At 39.6% G+C, this 8010-nt stretch overlaps 1 protein-coding gene across 1 annotated transcript in view; it reads left to right on the top strand.

The window, feature by feature from the left end:
• The window catches only part of FSIP1 (fibrous sheath interacting protein 1), a 200548-nt gene that overhangs the window by 109795 nt on the left and 82743 nt on the right, over positions 1-8010 (top strand). The window lies entirely within an intron of this gene.

Here is an 8010-nt window from a genome sequence, read left to right on the forward strand (position 1 = left end):
TGGTTGGTTGGTGATGCATGGAGGGGATTGGAACCATGGCAATGAGATGATGTACTATGGAATGAATGTAAAACTAAAGTTCTCTCATGTAAACTATCATATAATTCACAACAAAACATTAAAAAAAAAAAAAGAGTAAATGGCAGACTATGGAATGGGAACATCCTCAATTGCTGACTGAGAAACTGATCAACAGTCAACCATTAGTTGGAAAATTGATGCTTACAGTTTTCTTGGTTTCTCAAGGTCCAGTCCTAGAACACTGTCAGGAAAAAGGTTCAACAATCAACATTGCTCACTAAAGAGTGGAAGCATAAATTTTGGATTAAATGGATTATCCAAGGACTTTGTAATCTTGCATGATAACACACATCCCCACACCTCTTTCACACTGTTGACATTCTGCAAAAACTCCTTTTTGAGGTGGTAAAGCATTGTCTCTCTACCACTCATCTGTCAGTTTGTCATGCTGTGGTGGCTTTTGAGTTGCTGTGATTCTGGAAGCTATGCTATGGGTATTTTAAATACCAGCAGAGCCACCCACAGTGGACAGGTTTTAGATGAGCTTCCAGATGAAGACAGGTTAGGAAGAAGGAGAGATGAACTACTTGCGAATAGTATGTCACTGAAAACCTTATGAATAGGAGAGAAACACTGTCAGATATAGTGCTAGAAAATGAGCCCCTCAGGTTGGAAGGCACTCAAAATGCGATTAGGAAAGAGCTGCCTCCTCAAAGTAAAGTAGACCATGATGACACAAATGGATTAAAGCCTGTAAGACCTTCATTTGCTGACGGGACATAACACAAAATTAAGAGAAACAGTTGTAAACATCTATTAATAATTGGAACATGAATGTACGAAGTATGAATCTAGGAAAATTGGAATTCGTCAAAAATGAAATGGAACACATAAACATCAATATCCTAGGCATTAGTGAGCTGCAATGGACTGGTGTTGGCCATTTTGAATCTGACAGTCACATGGTTTACTATACCAGGAATGACGAATTGAAGAGAAGTGGCGTCACATCCATTGTCAAAAAGAATATACCAAGATCAGTCATGAGGTACAATGCTGTCTGTGATAGGATAATATCCATGTGACTACAGAGAAGACCAGTTAATACCATTATTATTCACGTTTACACACCAACAACTAAAGCCAGTGAGGATAAAATAGAATAATTTTACCAACTTCAGTCTGAAGTTGATCAAACATGCAATCAAGATATATTGATAATCATTGGTGATTGGAATGCAATGGTTGGAAACAGAGGAAGGATCAGTAGTTAGAAAATATGGCATTGGTGATAGAAATGATGCTGGAGATCGCATGATAGAATTCTGCAAAACCAATGGTTTATTCATTTCAAATGCCTTTTTAAAACAGCATAAGAGACAACTGTACACATGGACCTCACCAGATGGAATACACAGAAATCAAATTGACTACATCTGCAGAAAGAGACGATGGACAAGCTCCATATCATCAACCAAAACAAGGTCAGGAGCAGATTGTGGAACAGATCATCAATTACTCATATGCAAATTCAGACTGAAGCTGAAGAAAATGAAAACAAGGCCACGAGAGCCAAAATATGACCTTGAATAGATTCCACCTGAATTTAGAGATCACCTGAAGAAAAATTTTGATACACTAGACACTAAAGACAGAAGACCAGAAGAGTTGTGGAACAACATCAAGAAATCATACAGGAAGAAAGCAAAAAGTCATTAAGAAGACAAGAAAGAAAGATAAAAATACATGTCAGAAGAGACTATGAAACTTGCTCTCCAGCGAAGAGATGCTAAAGCAAATGGAAGAAATGAGGAGGTACAAGAGCTGAACAGAAAATTTCAAAGGTCAGCTCAAGAAGACAAAGTCAAATATTATAACAAAAGGTACATAGACCCGGAGTTAGGAAAACCCAAAGGGAAGAACACGCTCAGCATTTCTCAAGCTGAGGGAACTGAAGAAAAAATTCAAGCCTCAACTTTCATTGTTGAAGGATTCGCTGGGCAAATTATTGGATGATCCAGAAAGCATCAAAAAAAGATGGAAGGAGTACACAGAGTCACTGTACCAAAAGGAAATGGTCAATGTTCAGCCATTTCTAGAGGTAGCATATGATCAAGAGCCAATGAGACTGTAGGAAGAAGTCCAAGGTACTTTGAAAGAATTGGCAAAGAACAAGGCACTGGGAATTGATAGAATAAAAATTGAAATCTTTCAAGAAAGTAAGGCGGCACTGGAGGCACTCACTCATCAATGCTAAAAAATTTGGAAGAAAACGTTAACCAAGCCATGGTATTTTCAGTAATTTCATGTGCATGTGAAAGTTGGACAGTGAATAAGGAAGACTGTAGAAGAATTGATGCATTTGAGTTATGGTGTTGGAGGAGAATATTGGAAGTGCCAAGGGATGACGAAAGAACAAACAGATCCATGTTGGAAGAAGTACAGCCAGAGTACTCCTTGGAGGCCAGGATGGCCAGACTTTGTCTCTCATACTTCAGACATATTTTTCTGAATAAGTCAGGAGGGGCCAGTCACTGGAGAAGGATATCATGTTTGGTGAAGTGTAGGGTCAGAGAAAAAGAGGAAGACCCCCCATCAAGATGGATTGGCAAAGTGACAGCATCAAGCGTGGCAACAATTTTGAGGTTAGCCCAGGACCGGGCAGTTTTTCATTCTGTTTTGCATAAGGTTGCTATGAGATGGTACTGACTCGATGACACCTAACAATAACAACAACAACAACAACAAAGTCTCCTCTCTGTAGTCCTGATCCTGCTCCACCAGACTTTCACTTGTTTGGTCCCCTGAAAGCAGCCCTTCAATGATGAAGATTCACCCCTGCTGTAGAAGTGAAGACAGCAATGCATTTGTGGCTAGCAGCTCAGCCTAAAACACTTTTAAATAATGGAATATGAAAGCTTGTTGACAGATGGACAAAGTGTATTGAAAAGAAAGGAGATGATGTCGAAAAATGATATATTTGTCTTTTCTTAAAGTTGACTAAGATAAATCCTACAGTCAGAGTGTGGATAATTTTTGATGCATCCTCATATTAATTTCTGGTCCAGGAGGGTTGGAGAAAAGATTCCTTTCAAGAACGGATTTTACCTTGAAACAAGATCTGAATTCGGTAAGTAGCTCTAGTTGGATAAAGCCTTGATAGTATCCTGCATAGGATTGCTGTGAGTTGGTACCAACTCAATGGCACCTAACAACAACAACAACAACAATATCTCATGAATGGATCTTCTACCCCTTCTATGTCTGTTCTACTAGTTTTACTGGCTAAAATTTAGATTGTTGATTTCTTGATTCCAAACAGAACGTACGTTGGAAACTACACTGAAGGGTATCACAGTTGTCTTGGTTATTGTACTTTCTTTTGCACTCTCAATTGTGTGTGCATATATGAAAATAACACTATCTTGTATCCTGTTGCCATCAAGTTTATTCTGACTCATAGCATCCCTGTAGGACACAGTGATAGTGTTCCATAGGATTTCCCAAGAGTCTTGGTGTGATGGCGCAATAAGATAAGCACTCGACCTCAAGGTTGAACCACGGTTGGTGGTTCAAACTCACCAGCCCCTGCTTGGAAATGCTATAAACTGTCACCATTAGTCAGAACCAACTCAACAGCACTTAATAACAACAATCTTTATGGAAACCAACTGCCACATCTTTCTGTCTCAGAGTAGCTGGTGAGTTTGAACTGCTGACTTTTCAGTTAGCAGCTGAGCACTTTAACCACCACATTACTAGGGTGGTAACCCTATGTTGTTGTTGTTGTTAAGTGCCGTGGAGTCTGTTCTGACTCATAGCAACCCTGTATAGGGTCTCTGAGGAGCGGTTGGTAAATTTGAAGCGCCGACCTTGTTCTTCAAACTGACCTTGTGGTCCAGTGCATTATCCCATAGCACCACACCAGGACTCCAAAAATAACTGTATAGATGTTATTAATGATCTTTTTCTTATTTTAGAATTTATTTGTACAAGATACAGTTAAATGTTTTGTGTGCAGTAAAAGTAGAGCAATAAGTCTTGAAAGATAACCTGAAAAAGTGAATCTATTATAATCTTTTATTACTAAGTTTTAATGTTTTGTTTTGAGTTTGTATAGTGATTAGGACAGGAAATAGTTCATCTGTTTTTCATATAGATGTCTACCCTATAGATAGCATTGCTCTAGCACCATCGTTGTTGTTGTTACATGCCATCGAGTCAGTACTGACTCATAGCGACTTTATGCACAGCAGAACGAAACACTGCCCGATCCTGGGCCAACCTCACTATTGTTGCCACACTTGAGCCCACTGATGCTACCACCTTGCCAATCCATCTCGTTGGGGGTCTTCTTCTTTTTCTCTGACCCTCCACTCTACCAAACATGATATCCTTCTCCAGCGACTGGTCCCTCCTGACAATATATTTGAAGTATGAGAAACTAAGTTTGCCCATCCTGGCCTCCAAGGAGCACTCTGGCTGCACTTCTTCCAACACAGATCTGTTTGTTCTTTTGGCAGCCCACGGCATTTTCAATATTCTCCTACAAGACCATAACTCAAATACATCAATTCTTCTAGTGTCTTCTTTATTCACTGTCCAGCTTTCGCATGCATACCATGGCTTGGGTCAGGCACACCTTAGTCTTCAAGCTGACGTCTTTGCTCTTCAACACTTAAAAAAGGTCTTGTGCAGCAGATTTGCCTAATGCAATATGTCGTTTGATTTCTTGACTGCTGCTTCCATGAGTGTTGATAATTGATCCATGAAGAATGAAGTCCTTGACAACTTCAATTTTTTCTCAGAAATATCAGAAAGATGTTTGCCTGTGCTTTATTGACTTCACAAAGGCTTTCGATTGTGTGGATCATGACAAGCTATGGACAACATTGTGAAGTATGAGTATTCTGGAACACTTAATTGTGCTCATGAGGAATCTGTACATGGACCAAGAGACAGCTATTCGAACAGAACACTGAATGGTTTAAAATTAGGAAAGGTGTGCAACAGGGTTGTATTCTTTCACCATACTTATTCAACCTGTATGCTGAGCAAATAATCTGAGAAGCTGGGTTCTATGAAGAAAAATGTAGCATTAGGATTGGAGGAAGACTCATTAACAACCTGTGATATGCAGATGATACAACCTTGCTTGCTGAAAGTGAAGAGGACTTAAAACATTTACTGATGAAGATCAAAGAGCACAGCCTTCTCTATGGATTGCATCTCAATGTAAAGAAAACAAAAATCCTCACCACTGGACCAATAAACAACCATCATTGTAGTAACACCATAATGATACTAAATATGCCACTTCAGTTTTATGAGTTTAATTTTTATCTTCATAACTTTCAAAGTTCCTTGGGATAAAAAGTTGAATGTTCAAACTTGGCATGTAGTTTAACTTTGGATTTTAAACTATCAGCTAGACTTCATTTACTTAATTGTGAAATAAAAACCATACTTCTGCTAATTAACAGAATCATGAATCATTTCAAATCAAGTAGCTTTAACAGGCATCATTCTAGGCATTCCAAATATATAGTTATGTTTTATGTTGACCTAGTTAATCTCCAAAGTAAGTAAGTAGAGTGTGGAAGTTCGGGTTCTTTACAAGTAGTGCTGAGATGTTTGGGTTGTAAGATGCATTTTGGAATCTACATCTATTGGAGGAAGGGGGAAGGGAGCAGGCTTGGTTAGAGGGAGAAGCAGAGTTGCTAGGCAGGCCCTACAGACATCTGTGGATCCAGAAGGGAACTGTAGAGCACATGTCTCCAGTCCCGGGTGTCCCGTGTTGTCTGAAATGACTGTGTCTTTGATCCCCACCTTGGTCTACCACTGAATTCAGGCTGTTTCAGTAAGGACGTGATCTCTCCCATCAGCTCTCTGCAGCTGAGGCAGACCCTGAAGAACTGACGGCTGAGACAGAAAATCTTTTTCTGAAGGCAGACTCTGTCCCACCTTTCCGTGTCTTACTAGAGTCCTTTATAATTATTGTTAGCACTAATATTTGTATTTAGGGAGCATCTTACTATGTCAATGGGCTTTTTTAATGATCACCTTATTAACAATTCTGTGAAGGAAGATATTATTATCTTCATCTGGCAAATGAAGAAACGGAGGGAAACAGTTGGCCTAAGATTTTGTGGTTAATTTTGTATAAAGCCGGAAAGAAGAACTTGTGTGTTGTGCTCATAGCCTTGGGCAATCCGACACCATTCTGCAGTTGACACTGGTTGTTGACCATTTTATGTTTTTAGGCTGTTTTACTTTAAACTGGAACTCTCCTGTGTTTATAGGAAACACATGGAATGTCTGGAACTCTACTTAGAAAAAGGAATCTACTTCCTGCTGTGAAGCAGCAAGCCCCCAAATCTCCCCTCCCCCCAAAAGAAACCCACAGCTTTTGAGTCAGTTCTAACTCACAGCAACCTTATAGGCTAGAATAGAACTGCCTCATAGGATTTCCAAGGCTGTAATCTCCTAGTATGGCGCTGTAGGATAAACACTGGACCAAAACGTCTGTGATTCAAACTCACCAGCTGCTCCTGGAAACCCTATTGCAGGGTCACTATGAGTAGGAACCAACTCAACAGCACTTAAGAGGAGTCTTTACAGGAGTAGATGGCCACATCTTTTCCCCATGGAATGGTTGGTGGATTTGAACTGCCAACCTTTTGGTTAGCAACCTAGTTCTTTAACCACTGTGCCACCAGGATTCTGTGAGGCAGCAAAATACTTGCTTTTTGTTAGTTGTACTTTTAGACTCTGGTAGCATCGTGGTTACGAATCGGGCTGTGAACCGCAAGGTCAGCAGTTCGAAACTACCAGCTGTTCCGTGGGAGAAAGGCGAGGCTTTCTGCTCCCGTAAAGATTTACAGCCTCTGAAACCCTGTTCAGGGTCGCTATGAGTTGGAACTGACTCCACGGCATGGCACTTAACAACAACAACAACACTGTTAGACTATAGTTCTAAAGGCATCCTAAACATTGGACATAATTTACTTGGAAGTTCAATATTTTGCATCTTAATAAACCATGAGAGCAGTTGGATGTGTAACATCTGAAAATGAGGGCAACTGTACATTTTCATTTGGAAAAAGAATCTGTGAAATTGAATGCTATGTTTCATCCACTTGGATAGCATTACTTAATTGGTCATTTTGTCTTGTGTTTTATCTTGATGCAATTAGGTTTTTTATTGTGTTTTTTTAGATGGATAAAAAAGTTTATTGGGAAATTTAGTCAACACACATAATTGACCTAAAAAAACTTCAATAAAAGGGTAAATTTTGAAACCACTTTGAAGGCCACCTCTCTGATTTTCTCCAGGCCACTATACTAGATGTCACCTAACACAACACCCCCTAGTAATTAGCAGGGGATCAAGAAGAAGCTGTGCCCCCTCCCAGACAGCAAGTCCAAAAGTGAGTGTTGTTAGAACAAACCCCACAAGGAAAGAACTTCAGTATTGGTTCCTCTTTGTAGAGGAGAAAAATTCAACCTAGTTAGGAAATCAACCACTAAACAACAAAAATCGGCACACTAACTAGTTCTGAAGATAGTTAACGGATGATGCTGGTGTGAATAACTGGTATTATGTAGTCTAGAGCCCTTATACATAAAATCTCCCGTTAGTGTCTGCGTTATCAGCTGGAGGACTTATGCAAGGTAGAGCGCAGCAGAGCATTTCACTATGAGAACAAGTGCATCTAGTGAGAGGCAAGCCCACAGGACTCTAAATCACACACACCTGAATGACAAGACACCCCACCACATGTAAATGTAAAACACTGAATTAAAAAATGTCGACAATATATACAATAGCTATTATAAATGCATAGAGTGTATTCTATTCCACCCCTTTCTCCCTTTTATTATTTTTTTTAGGTAATGGTAAGTTACACTGTGGTTAAGACTTGGATCTCTTCACCCTTGAAAAAGCCCACATTTTATTACAGTGATGTTTGGTCAGACATAAGAGCC

The sequence above is a fragment of the Chrysochloris asiatica genome, unplaced genomic scaffold (assembly GCF_000296735.1).
Source record: "Chrysochloris asiatica unplaced genomic scaffold, ChrAsi1.0 scaffold00004, whole genome shotgun sequence".
Classification (NCBI taxonomy): Eukaryota; Metazoa; Chordata; class Mammalia; order Afrosoricida; family Chrysochloridae; genus Chrysochloris; species Chrysochloris asiatica.